This window comes from Herpailurus yagouaroundi, unplaced genomic scaffold (genome assembly GCF_014898765.1).
Source record: "Herpailurus yagouaroundi ecotype Mexico unplaced genomic scaffold, PumYag 29, whole genome shotgun sequence".
Taxonomy (NCBI): Eukaryota; Metazoa; Chordata; class Mammalia; order Carnivora; family Felidae; genus Herpailurus; species Herpailurus yagouaroundi.
Window position 1 is genome coordinate 110101653 of NW_024412377.1, and position 16575 is coordinate 110118227.

General features: G+C 39.2%; 1 protein-coding gene and 1 pseudogene across 4 annotated transcripts in view; one reads left to right on the top strand and one right to left on the bottom strand.

Moving 5' to 3' along the window:
• Positions 1-16575, bottom strand: part of IPO11 (importin 11) — a 193646-nt gene that overhangs the window by 168776 nt on the left and 8295 nt on the right. The gene's annotated exons all lie outside the window — the stretch shown is intronic.
• On the top strand, positions 22-167 carry LOC121017143 (uncharacterized; annotated as a pseudogene).

The window sequence follows — 16575 nt, forward strand, 5'->3', positions numbered from 1 at the left end:
CATTCTAAAAATACATTTAGCATCGCTTCTCGGCCTTTTGGCTAAGATCAAGTGTAAAAATACATTTAGCAATTTATTGATAGTTTTCTAAGCATTGCTTCTAATCACCCCCGAAACAGTGTACAATTGTATACTGACCCAAGTACGTATAATTGTACACAAAATGCTTATATGAAGCATGTAAGATTAAAATTGAAAGCTAAAAACAGAAAATAAATCTCAAAGCAAAAGTGACTGAGAATCAGCCTTGTGATTGTAATTCTATCTAAAACTGAAGACTGTTCCAGATAGTAAAAGTATGAAGGTCATTAACCCATAAATACAGCCAAAGCAACCAATTCCTAAGAATTGTAATTAAACTGCAAAGACTAATGAAAAGGAGGATCCAAATGCTGACTCAACAAGAAATGGCACAAAATATTAAACTTTTCAAGGAAAACTTACAATTTTTAAATTTTTTTTTAATGTTTATTTATTTTTGACAGAGAAAGAGAGAGAGAGATTGAGACAGAGCATCAGTGGGGGAGGGGCAGAGAGAGAGAGAGGGAGACACAGAATCTGAAGCAGGCTTGAGGCTCAGGGCTGTCAGCACAGGGCCTGACGTGGGGCTCAAACTCACAGACTGAGATCATGACCTGAGCTGAAGTTGGATGCTCCACCGACTGAGCCACCCAGGCGCCCCAGGAAAACCAACAATTTTAAAGCCTGTGTGAGTAAAGCAGGGCTAGGATAGGATAAGTAGAACACAAAATACTACCAATTAGCAACGGAAGTAAACTCAAATTTTAAATTAGTCTGTTCTGGTCTGTATTTTAGGACTAGGATGCCTTGTAAATATATATTGCCTCCCTCCCTAACCTGGAGTTCCTTGAACAATGTAAGTCTCTGTGTTCATTATCACCTGAAAACAAGTGAATGGATTTTCACTCAATTTAGAGGGCTTGTTGGTAACGTATGATTTCAAAAACAGGCTATCTCAGAGAAATTTACTTTATGGAGACCTTAGAAGATATTTTCAAGAGACGGGCAGTATGTTTTTCTAAGAGAAATATAATACAAGGCACAAAAGCAAGTCATGTACGCAATTTTACATTTTCTAGCAACCACATTAAGAAGTGAAAAGATGTGGAATTATTTTTAACATTATATTTAAATGGATATATCCCAAACACTACCATTTTAACATACAATCAATATTTTGAAAAAACTAATTTTGATATTTTACTCTTTTCTTAATACTAAGTCTACAAAGTCCTGTGTACTTTACACTTAAAGCACATTGTATCTTGAACTAGCCACCTTTCAAGTGCTCAATAGCCGCATGTGGCTAGTGGCTACTGTATTCGGGTAACTTTGAAAAGCCCTACTTTAGAAATACCAGCATCACCTCACAGAAATAAAAATTCTCAATTCTCTCTCCAAACCTCCAACATGAAAATAGGGGCTGGGGGTCAAAAATGAGTGCCTTAGTAGTAAGTTCTCTAGGTAAATCTTATCACTGCCAAAGTATGAGAAATACAACTTTCGAACATCTACCACTGAGGTACAACTGAGGTAGACCTGAAAATCCAGCTCTGCAGCAACTCAGTAGATGTCAAAATGTACAGTAGTTTCGATCATACATTCCTATAAAAGAAGAACAGACCAGCATATATCTGTAGTTCTCACAAGGAATTGTCTAGGGTATGGAAAACACTAAATTCAGTGATTCTCCCCCAATTAATGGAAGAGCACCTGGCTAAAATAAACATTTTTCTTTCTTTTTTTAAATTTTTTTTAATGTTTATTTTTGAGACAGAGACAGGGCATGAGTAGGGCAGGGGCAGAGAGAGAGGGAGACACAGAATCTGAACTGAAGCAGGCTACAGGCTCTGAGATGTCAGCACACAGCCCGACATGGGACCCGAACTCATGAACCGCAAGATCATGACCTGAGCCAAAGTCAGGCACTCAACCAAAGGACCCACACAGGCATCTCAAAATAAAAATTTTCCTTAAAAAGAGCCAGTATCTGGGGCGCCTAGGTGACTCAGTTGATTTAAGTGTCCAACTCTTGGTTTCAGCGCAGGTCATGATTTCAGTTTGTGAGATCAAGCTCTGCATTGGGCTCTGTACTAACAGCATGGAGCCTGCTTGGGATTCTCTCTCCTCCTCTTTCTCTGCCCCTCCTCTGCTTGTGTGCACACACACACTCTCTCTCAAAAGAAGTAAATAAACTTAAAAACAAAAAAGGAAAAAAAAAAGCACCAATATCTGAGCATATACATACATACATATATATATATATGTGTGTGTGTGTGTGTGTGTGTATATATATATATATATATATATATATGCGCCAAGCATTGTACTAAATGCTTTCTTTATTCATTTATTCCTGGTAATAAATCTATGTAGTAGATATCTTTATCCCCATTTTCTTTTAATTTTTTTAATGTTTATTTTTGAGACAGAAAGAGCGAGAGAGAGACAGACAGAGCATGAGCGAGGGAAGGAGCAGAGAGAGAGGGAGGCACAGAATCCGAAGCAGGCTCCAAGCTCCGAGCTGTGAGCACAGAGCCCGATGCGGAGCTCGAAGCCATGAACCGTGAGATCATGACCTGAGGTGAAGTCAGATGCTTAACCGGCTAAGCCACCCAGGCTCCCCAATTATCCCCATATTTTAGGTAAAAAACTAAAGGATTAGAGACCTTACCTTTCCAAGGCCACAATCTACTAAACAGCAGTGCTTGAACTTGAACACCAAAGCCAATGGACTTAATCAGTACTAATACTGTCTACCTCCAGGGACAAAACTGACAACTTTGTAGTACCAGGAGCCCAACAAGATACAGGACATATGCTTTATTGGTATCTGGTGAATAAAGGTAAGTGATCAATTTTGAACAAAAGAGTACTTTACACTGTACCACATGACAGCTAATTAATGGATTTATTCAATAAAACTGCTGAAAGCCTGCTATGTACCAGGCACTGTTCTAGGTGCTGAGAATAAAATAGTGCAGCAAACAAAATAGCGCAGCAAACAAAATAGTGTCCCTAACTTCAGGCTGCATACATTCCAATGGAAAAAGGTATTTCTGTGAAAGAAAGAGAGGGAGGGAGAGAGGGAGGGAGAGAGGGAGGGAGAGAGGGAGGGAGAGAGGGAGGAAGGAGTAATATGAAGAAAATACAATCATGTTAAATATCGACCGTAAATGAATGTGTTATTTTATATATTTATTTTTTAGAGAGAGAGAGAGTGTGCACGTGCACAAGTGGGTGAGAGAGGAAGAGAGAAAGAATCTTAAGCAGGCTCCACGCTCAGCACAGAGTCCAATGCGATCAATCCCACCACCCTGGGATCATGACCTGAGCTGATATTAAAAGTTGGACACTAGGGGCGCCTGGGTGGCGCAGTCGGTTAAGCGTCCGACTTCAGCCAGGTAACGATCTCGCGGTCCGTGAGTTCGAGCCCCGCGTCGGACTCTGGGCTGATGGCTCAGAGCCTGGAGCCTGTTTCCGATTCTGTGTCTCCCTCTCTCTCTGCCCCTCCCCCATTCATGCTCTGTCTCTCTCTGTCCCAAAAATAGATAAACGTTGAAAAAAAAAATTTAAAAAATAATAAAAAAAAATTAAAAAAAAAAAAAAAAAGTTGGACACTCAAACAACTGAGCCACCCCGGTGCCTCTGAATGTGTTACTTTAGATTGGGTCTTCAGGGAAGGCTTCTCTTAAGTGACATTTAAAAGAGACATGAAAGACAAGAGACCCAGGCAGGCAAAGATCTGAAAGCAGGGCTCCAGACAGACAGGGAAAACAAATGAAAACAAGGCCTTAAGATCAGAAACAAACTTAAGAAGGCCAATACGATTGACACTTAATGAGAAAAGGAGAAAATGGAACCAGATGAGGTTGAAGAAGCAGACAGGAACAGAACATGTGTGACCTTGCAGGAGAAAAAAAAAAAAGTCTGGACTTATACATCTGTACCAACAAAGTCACTGGAAGAATACGTGACTATATGAATATAATAACAGAGAAAAACAGGGTGCCTAGGTGGCTCAGTTGGTTAAGCATCTGACAGGCCCAGGTCATGATCCCACAACTCTTGAGTTCAAGCCCCACATGAGGCTCTGTGCTAACAGCTCAGAGGCTGGAGCCTCTTCAGATTGCGTCTCCCTCTCTCTCTGCCCCTTCCCTGCTTACTTACACTCTCTTTCTCTCTCTCAAGAATAAACGTTAAAAAAATAAAATAAAAATTCAAAAAATTCAAAAATAACAGAGAAAAGATTCTGGCAGAACTCATCTTCACCCAACTCAAAAAAGAAAAAAGCCATGTCCCTAGGTGAGCTGGTGACTGATAGACATCCTCACTCTAAAGGTCTGTTTGTTTCTACATTGTACTCAGCAAATTATCTATGGCTGGAACTATTCTGTTTCTCAACAGTTGTTCTTTCACTTACTGGTTTGAGCATTTTGGGAACTACTACCTGAAAACTAAAATCATTGACTGTCAGCCTCCAGAGCAATTCTTACCTACAGCAAAGACAGTGCAGAGTGTTCACACACACATACACATCTTCACACTTGTCTGGACCTTCAGAGCAAGGCAATCCTTAAGCCTATGTACTTGTATCTTTTATGCTTCACTTTACCATCACCATTCACCTGTTCTGCTGGAAGCTGCTAGAGTTTCCACCCCTACCTCCCCCCAGTAGCTTGCTCCATCCAGGTCTTCCACAGAAGTATATACTCTGTCCTTCCTCCCCCTGCTTTTGAACTTTGTTCCCAAGAAGCCCATAGAGTCTGGGACAAAGAGCTCAGTTCATATACTTCTGGAGAACCAATTTTGTGCCACGCACTATAATAGTTGTTAGGTTAAGAATCAAAAAGGGTCTCTTTATCTACCCAAATTCTGGGAGATACTGAGGTGTGAAGCAGAGAGAACTATTCTAATCACCAAAACAAACTGTAAAGGGGCACCTGGGTGGCTCAGTAGGTTAAGTGTCAGACTTCAGCTCAGGTCATGATTTCGCAGTTCACGAGTTTGAGCCCCACATCGGGCTCTGTGCCAACAGCTCAGAGCCTGGAGCCTGCTTCAGATTCTGTGTCTCCCTCTCTCTCTGCCCCTCCCCCACTCATCCTCTGTCTCTCTCTCTCTCTCAAAAATGAATTTAAAAAAACTTTTAACTGTAAAAACTAAGATTCTAGAATACCAGTTGGAATCCAGTGTATTTCCTCCACACAAACAATATTATGAGTGGTTTATTTCATGGGCAAAAGGCTTTTAGGCCTGAGAAACCACCATTCAGAACTTCTGCTAGAAAGATTACCAAGTGCTAATTAACTTTTAAAGGAAGCTTTAAAAAGCAATCACTTCCTAAATTGCAGATTAAATGCATCATCAAAAATAACGACTCAGGAATGACGGACCTATAATGGATTATTTAAAATACCACAATGCTAAAGCCTATTAAATTTTTTTAAAGATGCCATAACAAGCCTATAAAAGCAAATCTGGCATGTGGACTAATATCACTGTTTTATAAGAGGAAGGACTTAGAGTTATCAACAGAGTTATCCAGGGTCAGGCAGCAAACTAGTATATGGCAGAGTGAGACCTGATAACCAAGTCTTTAGAACACAAGCTCTTCCTACTGTAACATAAAATGGACTCACCACACCACCCTACTCCCGAACACCTACAAACACACCGTGTTCTCACATAACAAGTTCCTGGAGAAACTGTCAAAAAGATTCCTGAATCCCTAATAATTTAAAAGGATCGAGGGGCGCCTGGGTGGCGCAGTCGGTTAAGCGTCCGACTTCAGCCAGGTACCGATCTCGCGGTCCATGAGTTCGAGCCCCGCGTCAGGCTCTGGGCTGATGGCTCGGAGCCTGGAGCCTGTTTCCGATTCTGTGTCTCCCTCTCTCTCTGCCCCTCCCCCATTCATGCTCTGTCTCTCTCTGTCCCAAAAATAAATTAAAAAAAAGTTGAAAAAAAAATTAAAAAAAAAATAAAAGGATCATGTTTTCTATGTAGGAAATATTAACAGAGTACTCAATTGTAGAATTCACTTGAAAGGATAGCAATGGTGACAAAGAACGGGGAAAAATGTAGTGAGACCTTCAAACATAACACTACAGAAATAAACTTTTATTTGAATAAAAGATAGGTGACTACCAGAGCACCTGGCCAGCTCAGTCAGTAGAGCATGCAACTCTTGATCGAAGGGTTGTGGAGTTCAAGCCCATGTTGGGTGCAGAGATTACATAAAAATAAAATCTTTAAAAAGATGACCACTGATGACTGGTGGTCAGGTTAGAGGGTGGTACACCCAGCAAACTACACTTCAATACCCTTTTTTGGAATTAAAATACAGAAATTAAGAGGGTTGCTACTGTTACTGCCATCTGGTAATGATCCAGACACATAGCTCATCTCCATTAAAAAAAAAAAAACAACTGAAGACTTGACGGTAAATAGCAAAAGATGAAAAGGGAAGAAGAGGAGGGAGGGAGGGAGGGAAGGAGGGCGGGAGGGAGGGAGGCAGGTGGAAGGAATAGGGAGAGACAAATACTATGTTGCGGGAAGAGCTAAAGGCATGTCTCCAAGAACTTGAAAGAATCTTCCTGGAGACCATCACCAGATAAGCCTGAAAGCCCGGGAAGCAAGTCCCTCCCTCACAGTGGAAGCACAGGTGTTTCTCTGCTGTACAGATGTCCATACAGAGTGAAAGAAATCTTCTAACCGTATTAAAAGAATGGATGCCTCGGTTTCCTAATTAATAATGTACACAATATGGAGTGGCTGGATGACTCAGTCAACTAAGCATCCAACTCTTGATTTCAGCTCAGGTCTTGAGTTCAAGCCCCACACTGGGCTCCACAATGGGTGCAAAGCCTACTTAAAAAAATAAAAACATAATGCACACAATGAGGCTGCTCTGATTTTTGTTACTGCACATAACTTCAAAGTCATAAGCAAGAAAGATAGGGCTTATGAGTACTGTATTAGCTCTGAACTAAACTATAGAAGAGAATTATTAAAAATCTAAACGCAAATTATTTTTCCCTAAGAACAATAATAGGAAAAGAGAAGGTGCAAATTAAAAGGAGAGGCATGTCAATCTTCTCACTATTTTACAATTTAGTCAATTCAATTCATTCATCACTGAACTTGTTGTAGTCTTTGATACTTTTTAAGCCTAAATAACCTGGAAATAAGTGACCAATAGCCTAAAAATACTCATACCCTATAAATGGACTTTCTAGGCCCATTCCTGGAAATTACTTTCCAAATCCTGGAAAAACCCAAAATCCAAAGACATACAGATGTGCCTACAGTTGGAAACTTTCTAGTTTTCATTAAAAGAAACAATTAGATAAGGGAAAACTCAGCACCTCTGCCTGCCAACAACAAACAGATTTCCCTGGCCTGCAGTGACCTTCACTGAAGCCATAACCATTTTCTATAGGCTGTCCCATTATCTGTATCTGTCCTTAGTTTGAAAACATGCCGCACAAACAATAACTCCACGCCACTATTAAATATTAAAGCTGTAAGTGAAATGACTTAGAAAAAAAATACAATAAAAATTGAAGAAAATTTCAAAAACAAAAAAGCCTCCCTCAATGAAATTATTTACTGAGGCATGGTTCAACAAAGGATGCTAAAACCATTAGATGAAAGAACGACAAATTAAGAACAGAATATTCCCAGTATGTTCAAATACCACCCACCAATGACTTGCTAAATTCAGTGAACAAACAGACCTTGAAAATGAAGAGATCTGTCAATCACCAGCTCAACCAAAAGAACAAACTTAGTATCAACAACAGCTGCACAACTTGACCTTAAGTGCCTCCTGATGTGATGCAATAAGTATACAACCTTACCTCTAAAATACCAAATATCATCAGCCTTAGTTAACCAAGACTCTAGACCAAACTTCCAGTTGGAAAGAGCCAAAAGAGAGAGAAATGGTGAAAGGGTGACACTACCCAACTTCAAGACTTAGTGTTAATGCTACAGTAATCAAGACAGTGTGGTATTAGCAAAAAACAAAGAGATCACTCCAACAGCTCAGAATGCCCAGAAATAGACCCCTCAACTGACCTTTAACAAAGAAGCAAAGGCAATACAATGGAGCAAAGGCAGTGTCTTCAACAAATGGTGCCAGAACAACTCGATGGCCACATTCAAAAAAACTAATCCAGACAGACGTGAATTAAACCCCTTCACAAAAATTAACTCAAAATGCATCAAAGACTTAACCGTAAAACACAAAACTATAAAACTCCTGGAAGGAACATAGAAGAAAATCTAAATGGGTTTTCTAAGGTACAGTGATGTCTTTTTAGATTCAACACCCAAGACATAATCCATGAAAGAAATAACTAAGAAGCTCGACTTCATTAAAATTAAAAACTTCTGGGGGCGCCTGGGTGGCGCAGTCGGTTAAGCGTCCGACTTCAGCCAGGTCACGATCTCGCGGTCCGTGAGTTCGAGCCCCGCGTCAGGCTCTGGGCTGATGGCTCGGAGCCTGGAGCCTGTTTCCGATTCTGTGTCTCCCTCTCTCTCTGCCCCTCCCCCGTTCATGCTCTGTCTCTCTCTGTCCCAAAAATAAATAAAAAACGTTGAAAAAAAAATTAAAAAAAAAAAAATTAAAAACTTCTGCTCTGCAAAAGCCAATATCAAAAGAGGATGAAGATAAGCCAGAAACTGGGAGAAAAGATTTCCAAAAGACATACCTGATCAAAAAAAAAACAAAACAAAACAAAAAAAAAAACAACTGTTATCCAAAATATACAAAGAATTCTTCAAACTCAACAATAAAAAAAGAATCCAATTTCAAGAACAAAGACCTTAACAGACACTTCACCAAAGAAGATAAACAGATAGCAAATAAGCATATGAAAAGATGTTCATCATGTGTCACCTGGGAAATTCAAACTGAAACAATAAGATACACATCATATGTCACCTATGAAATGACAATTAAAACAACAGTAAGATAACACTACACACCTATTACAATGTCAAAATCTAGAACAATGATAATACCAAATGCCAAGCAAGGATGTGGAGCAACAGGAACTCTCAGACACTATTGGAAAGAACGCAAAATATCCTTGGGAGACAATTTAATAGTTTCTTACAAAAGTAAACATACTCTTACTACACAATGCAGTGATTGTGCTTTTTGGTATTTACCCAAAGAAGATCAAACTATGCACAAGGGGCACCTCGGTGGCTCATTCGGTTAAACGTCACTTTGACTCAGGTCATGATCTCACAGCTCAAAGCCCCACATTGGGTTCTCTGCTGTCAGCGTGGAGTCTGGTCCAGATCCTCTGTCTCCCTCTCTGCCCCTCACTTGCTTGCCTTCACGTGCACACGCACACACTTTCTCAAAAATAAACATTAAAAAATAAAAGAAAACTATGTCGACAAAAACCTGCACATAAGCTTTATTCTAACTGCCAAAACTTAGAAGCAACAAAGACATCCTTCAGTAGGTGAACAGATAAACTATGGTACATCCAGACAACAAATTATTGAGTGCTAAAAAGAAATTATCAAGCCATGAAAAAATATGAAGGAAACTTAAATACACATTACTAAGTGCAAGAAGCCAATCCAAAAAGGCTGCATACTATAAGACTTCAACTATATAACATTATGGTAAAGTCAAAACTGATATAAAAGATCAGTTGAGTGGGAGGAGAGATGAACAGGTAGATCACAGTTTTTTAAGATGGAGAAAATACTCTATATTATATGATGGATAGATGTCATTATAACATTTGTCCAAACACACTGAATGCACAACACTGAGAGTGAACCCTTAAGGGAACTACACGCTTTGAGTGATTATGATGTGTCAATGTAGGTTCATCCTGGTAAAAAAAAAAAACTGCACCATTATCGTGAATGATGTTTAAAAAAAAAAAAATTATGGTGAGGAATGTTGGTAATGGAGATTGTGTACGTGTGTGGGCAGAGTCTATTGGAAATCTATGTACCTGCCTCTCAATTTAGTGTAAACCTAAAACTGTTCTAAAAAAAAAATTATAAAAAAGCAAAAGTTTTGAATGTACAGCTCTACAAAGATGAACAGATGGTCAATAAGCATATGAAAAGATGCCTAAATTATTAGCCATTAGAGAAGTGCAAATCAAAACCACTACTATGACTAAAAACAAAAAGACATAATAAAAGATACTGGTGAAGATGTGGAAAAAGTGGAACCCTCATTCTTTGCTAGTGAGAATGTAAAATGGTGCAGCCACTTCGGAAAAGTCTGTCAGGGTCTAAAAATGTTAAACACAGAGTTAGTATATGAAAAAAAATTCTACCTCTAGGTGTATATACCCAAAAGAAATGAAGATTTAGGTCTACATTTGTGGTGCACTACAAAAACGTGACCAGCAATATCGTAATAGCAAAAAGTGAAAACAACTCAATGTGGTATTCCATCCAATAGAATAGTATTTGGCAATTAATAAGAATGAAATCCTGCAACACACTACAACACAAATGAACCCTGATTCATTTGACCTGCTAGGTCAAAGAAGCCAATCACAAAGACTGCAAGGTGTCTCTTTTAATGACATGCCCAAAATAAGAAATTTATAAAGATAGAAGGTATAAAAGTGGTTGCCTAGGGCCAGAGGATTGGGGGAAAAGGTGGAGCGATTGCTGATGGGGATATGGTTATTATCTGGGTTGATAAAAATGTCCTAAAATTGACTGTAGTGATAGTCACACGACTCTGTGAATATACTAAAAAACACTGAATTATACACTTCCAGTGGGTGAACTGTATGGTCTGTGCATTACACATTAATAAAGCTGTTTCTTTTAAGTGCCCTATGTAAATGCCAAATCAGCAAGAAACAAGGAAGTGACTAAATAAATGAAAAATATGTGGCGGCACTATCAACAACCATAACTGATGTTAATTCAGATCAGGGAACACCACTATTTCAAAAAATTAATGCCAGATAAAAGGACCTAATATTTTTGACACAAACCAAGAAGGTACCAAAGACACTAGCCTCATTCAAATCCATACTGCACCATTCGGATTCATTTACACTTCTCAACAGAGGTCAGTTCAGTTTGAACAAGAAAAGTCTTCCCTGTGCACATGTTATAGGCTGTTTAGCATCCTTGTATACTGTATGTTAATAACACTTCCAAGAAATGGTTTTGACTAGATATGCTTCCATATATGTCCGAATACCATCAAGTTTAAACAATCACCAAGACTATTAAAGCATTCCCTATGAGACCTCATGCCAGACTGTCAAAGATTGATCTATTTTGGAATAAGAGATATGCCACAGAACATACATAACAAGGAAAAGAGAAGATATTTGTCTGCTTTCTCTTCTCTGATAAAATATCTCATGTAATTAAGAGTTTTAAAGGACCTACAAATTCCTGCTTGGTGACAGACACTACAAGTAAGCTTAAACCCTTCTAAACCAGCCAGGACTTAAAAATACTCTCTTTTAGGGGCGCCTGAGGGTCTCAGGAGGTTAAGTGTCCTACTGTTGGTTTCAGATCAGGTCATGATCTCACGGTTTGTGAGTTCGAGGCCCCCGCTGGGCTCTGTGTTAACAGCGCGGAGACTGCTTGGGGTTCTCTCTCTCCCCCTCTCTCTGTCCCTCCCCCACTCATGTGGTCTCTATCTCAAAATAAATAAATAAACTTAAAAAACAAATACTCTCTTTTAGTCTTGGGGCACCTGGGTTGCTCAGTCAGTTAAGCATTGGACTTTGGCTCAACTCATGATTTCGTGTTTCCCGAGTTCGAGCCCCGTGTTGGGCTCTGGGCTGACAGCTCAGAGCCTGGAGCCTGCTTTGGATTCTGTGTCTCCCTCTATCTCTGCGCCCCCCCCCCATTTGTCTTTCTCTCTCTCAAAAATAAACATTTAAAAAATACTCTATTTTACTGTTTTGTAATTAGACAAATATCTATGATGCCAAATAATATATACTATATAAAATACATGTATAAGAGGGGTGCTTGGGTGGCTCAGTCAAGTTAGGTGTCCAACTTCAGCTCAGGTCATGATCTCACAGTTCGCGAGTTCAAGCCCCACATCAGGCTCCCAGCTATCAGCACGGAGCCCACTTCAGATCCTCTGACCATCCCCCCTCTCTGCTCCTCCGCGGCGCACTCTCTCACCTCTGTGTTAGGGTAGTCCTGGCGTTTATGTGGATTCTTATAATGTAAAAATGTAATCTTAGTGATGAAAAAGTACTTTTTTAAAAGATCAAGTCTTTTCCCTTTATACCTGCTCTAAATTTCCATGGGAATATTTGCTTGATTTCTCTTCCCCACTCTTAAAAAAGCACTATTTCTCAACCGCTGCAAATCATTTATTTCTCTTGTCAAGTATGTACCAAGAAATCATGGCAATATATTAAGTATACCACATTTAAGTTGGTAATGTGGTCAGTAATTGCACTCTCATCCTAACAGTTCATAAAAGAAAACTTAAAAACTTTGTCTTTCAGTAGCAAGAACAGGTAAGCAAGGGTGCTACCATATTACCTGAATTTGTGATGGCAATGTTTACCAAAAGGCAATCTCCCTTTTTCGGGGAACTGAGTCTTATATTCAAATGCCAGTTTTAACTGCAGTCATCTCTATAAGGTATTTCATATTCTTACTATTTGGTGTTTCTAAAGACAGTATCTTAAAATATGTAACAGCCGGAGAAAAATGAACCTAATCCAAAATTCAATTATTTCCTTTCCTTTAAGCTTATATTTTTATAAATATTATATACAACATAGCATTTACAATAAATGCCCATCACATAAAAGGAAAACAAACTTCTATTTGTTAGCACAAGTGTCTTTAATTTCAATTCTAATTATGCTCCGTCACAGTTTCCATATCAACTTGTTTCTTTACCACGTAACACACTACTACATCTACTAGTCCTAAAGATACAAAAAGAAATCAAGTAACCTGCAGGGCCACCTGATGGTAAGAAGTCCATACCACATCCAAAGAATACGTTCCAAGCATCCTGTTCCCCTAAAGGAAGGCCAGGGGAAGAGGAAGACACTGGAATTCTCAGTGACCACTTGGCCAACACAATCATCTGAAATAGAGCAAGGGTTTTCAGGGTTCAAAAAGTTAAGACAAAGAATGCTAAGAGGAGAGAACCTGAGGGAAAGAACACAACAGGAGCATAAATAACAGAATGCAAGAAGGAGGGAATTAAAAGATGAAAATGAGGGGCCCCTGGGATGGCTCAGTGAGTTGAGCATCTAACTCCTGATCTCGGCTCAGGTCATGGTCTCAGGATCGTGGGATAGAGGCTGGTGTCAAGTCCACGTAGACCCTGCTTAAGACTGTCTCCCTCAGGGAGCCTGGGTGGCACAGTTGGTTAAGTATCGGACTTTGGCTCAGATCATTATCTCAGTTCATGAGTTCGAGCCCCACATGGGGCTCTGCGCTGACAGCTGGGAACCTGGAGCCTGCTTCAGATTCTGTGTCTCCCTTCCTTTCTGATCCTCCCCTGTTCACACTCTGTCTCTCTCAAAAATAAATATTAATTTAATCAATTATGTTATATACATTAAATTATTAATGTTTATAAATAAACATTAAAATTTTTTTTAATTAAAAAAAAAAAAAAGATTCTTTCTCTCCCTCTGCCCCTCTCCCCTGACCCCACTCACACTGTTTCTAAATAAACAAACAAATGAAAATGAAAACCTTGCCTTGAGGCAAAACACGACAACCACAGAGCTTCCTTACAGCACAGTCTCTACTTCTATAGCTAAATAGTGCATCATTAAAAATACTCTCTACCAGGGGCGCCTGGGTGGCGCAGTCAGTTAAGCATCCAACTTCAGCCAGGTCACGATCTCGCGGTCCGTGAGTTCGAGCCCCGCGTCGGGCTCTGGGCTGATGGCTCAGAGCCTGGAGCCTGTTTCCAATTCTGTGTCTCCCTCTCTCTCTGCCCCTCCCCCATTCATGCTCTGTCTCTCTCTGTCCCAAAAATAAATAAATGTTAAAAAAAAAAATTAAAAAAAAAAAATACTCTCTACCAAAAGAAAATGTGCGATGAGGACATGAATGTGTTCTGAGCTTTATACAAAGTAAGTATGACAGAAGTTAAGAAAAAGTAATAGTGTAAGCTACTGTTCTAGCAAACAGTGACTGAGAAACTATGGAACAAGAACAGAGGGATACAGGCAGGAGACAAAAATCAGCCAGTGAGAAAACCCTTGCAGAATCCACGCTGAAGAAAAATATCAACATTTAGAAAGACAGAAAATAAAGGCCAGATATAAGCCACTGAGAAAATGGAATTAATAACTCAACAGCCCTAATTCTCCTCCTGAAAGCAGCAGTAGTGGGCAAATAAATAAAAGTTCAATGGAGAGTAGCCTTTTGATGAAAAGTATGAGCAATATAGTATTTACCATGTATTACTGGAGTACTTCCTAAAGAGAGATGAGAGAAAGATGTCATTTTTTTTTTAAAGATAGTTAAATTCTTGCAAGTTGAATCATGATCTATAGTTCCAGTCTACAAACTTATAGGAGAGAGAAACACATTCTTGGCGAATTAGGGATAGGAAACATTAGAAAACTGCTGGAGTAAAAAGCAAACTAGAAAAAGCCAAGAAAGAAATGAATTTCTGTGAAGACCAGGGAAAAATTCAAAGATGATACAAACAGAAAAGTTATATTAGAAAACTTAGAGACACTTTATTATTTTGAGAAACCAAAGTCTTAAATTAGAAGAAAATAGCTTGCTAAACGAAAAAAAAAAGTAGTTAAATATGAGTCTAACCAAGCTCCTAGATCTTGCTAACAACATATTCAGAAGGGAAGTTAGGTGGAAGTAAAAAAAAAAAAAAGACTGACCTCATGAGTTGATCTTCGTTAAAGGTCGGTGATAGGTAGAAAGGTTCATTACATGATTCTACTTTCAGGTTTTTTGGGGTTTTTTTTTAGTGGTATCTAACAGACCATGACACAGATCACCAAAGCTGTTCACAGCAAACATCACCTGGAAAAGTACAACTACACTGGAGTGTAAAGTACTCCTTCTCCCACACCATTGTTCTACATAGCATGTACTTCTATTACTACACCTATTCCTTACTTACTTGCATCCCATCTACAAAATCATGAGCTGCTTAAAGGCAAAAACTGCCGATTCATCTATATATGCTAGCACCTACTACAATATCAGAGATACATACAGCAAATACTCAGTAAATATTTGATGAACTGAACAAAACAATACTGTGATGGTCACTTCCAAGAGTGGAAGGCAAAGTTAGAAAAGGTCAAACAGAAAGAGTTCAGAGACACAATAATCCTTCTCGAAGAACAGGGATTACATCACAGTAAAGAGTATCTACAAAACATATTACAAGTGGGCGCCTGGGTGGCTCAGTGGGTTAAGTGTCCAACTCTTGATTTCGGCTCAGGTCATGATCCCAGAGCCTTGGGATGGAGCCCAAGAGGCTCTGTGCTGAGCATGGAGCCTGCTTGGAATTATTTTTCTCTCTCCCTCTCTCACCGTCCCTTCCCCACTTGCACTCTCTCCCTCAAAATAAATAAATAAACATTTTTTTAAAATACTACAAGAGTAAACAGTATGCTTGCTAAATGAATGGAGGGAAAGAAGAGAAAAAACTAAAGTAATTGTTCTACTGAATGGGGCATATCAGGGCAACAAAATTCAGCAGTACCTTTCACTGGGAACATCTAACACCCTTTGTTCTAATCCTGTACTCTCTATACAACTTCCTGATATTTACTCAGTTTATCATTAGACTTTTCCACATTCATTCATTCATCAAATATTTATGGAACACCTACAAGTTCCAGGTTATAATTCTAGTCACCTGAGATGTATCAATGAACTAAAAAGACAAAAGAGTTCCTGCGTTTACAGGCAATATAGTCTAGTGGTGGGAGACAGGGAAATGAATGGGGAAACCATACAGTATTGAAGAAGGCAGTAAACGGCACCAGGAGGCAGCTGTAAGAGATGTCTAGTCCAGTAAACCCAAATGTGTGCATCTCACTGGGAGTTTTTAGTAAAATGACATTGAGAAACTACAATAAATTTCTTGCCTGTTCATTGTACACAACACTTCCCCATGAATGAGTATTTCATAATAGGAAAAGTTAAAAAGCTTATCCTAAACAACAGTGACAATAAATAAATAAAATCTATATAAAAACAGCAATTATAGTTATTGGCTTTATAGTTTCTTCTATGATATAAAACAAAGGAAGAAAAAGCAGTAAGCTAGATTTTGAGCTTTGAATTAAAGGAATAGCACAGCCCAAATTTAATAGACTATAACTGATTGGATTTAAGTTGAGTCAAAACCTTTCACTAAGTGCTAAGGGATCATCAGTCCTCTCCAAGTATACATACCTTTGGGGCGCCTGGGTGGCTCAGTCAAGCGAGCTTCCAACTCTTGGTTTCAGCTCAGGTCATAATCCCAGGGTAGTGGGATCGCGCCTGTTTTGGGCCCTGCATTGGGCTCCACGGTGACCATGGAGCCTGCTTAAGATTCTCTCTCTT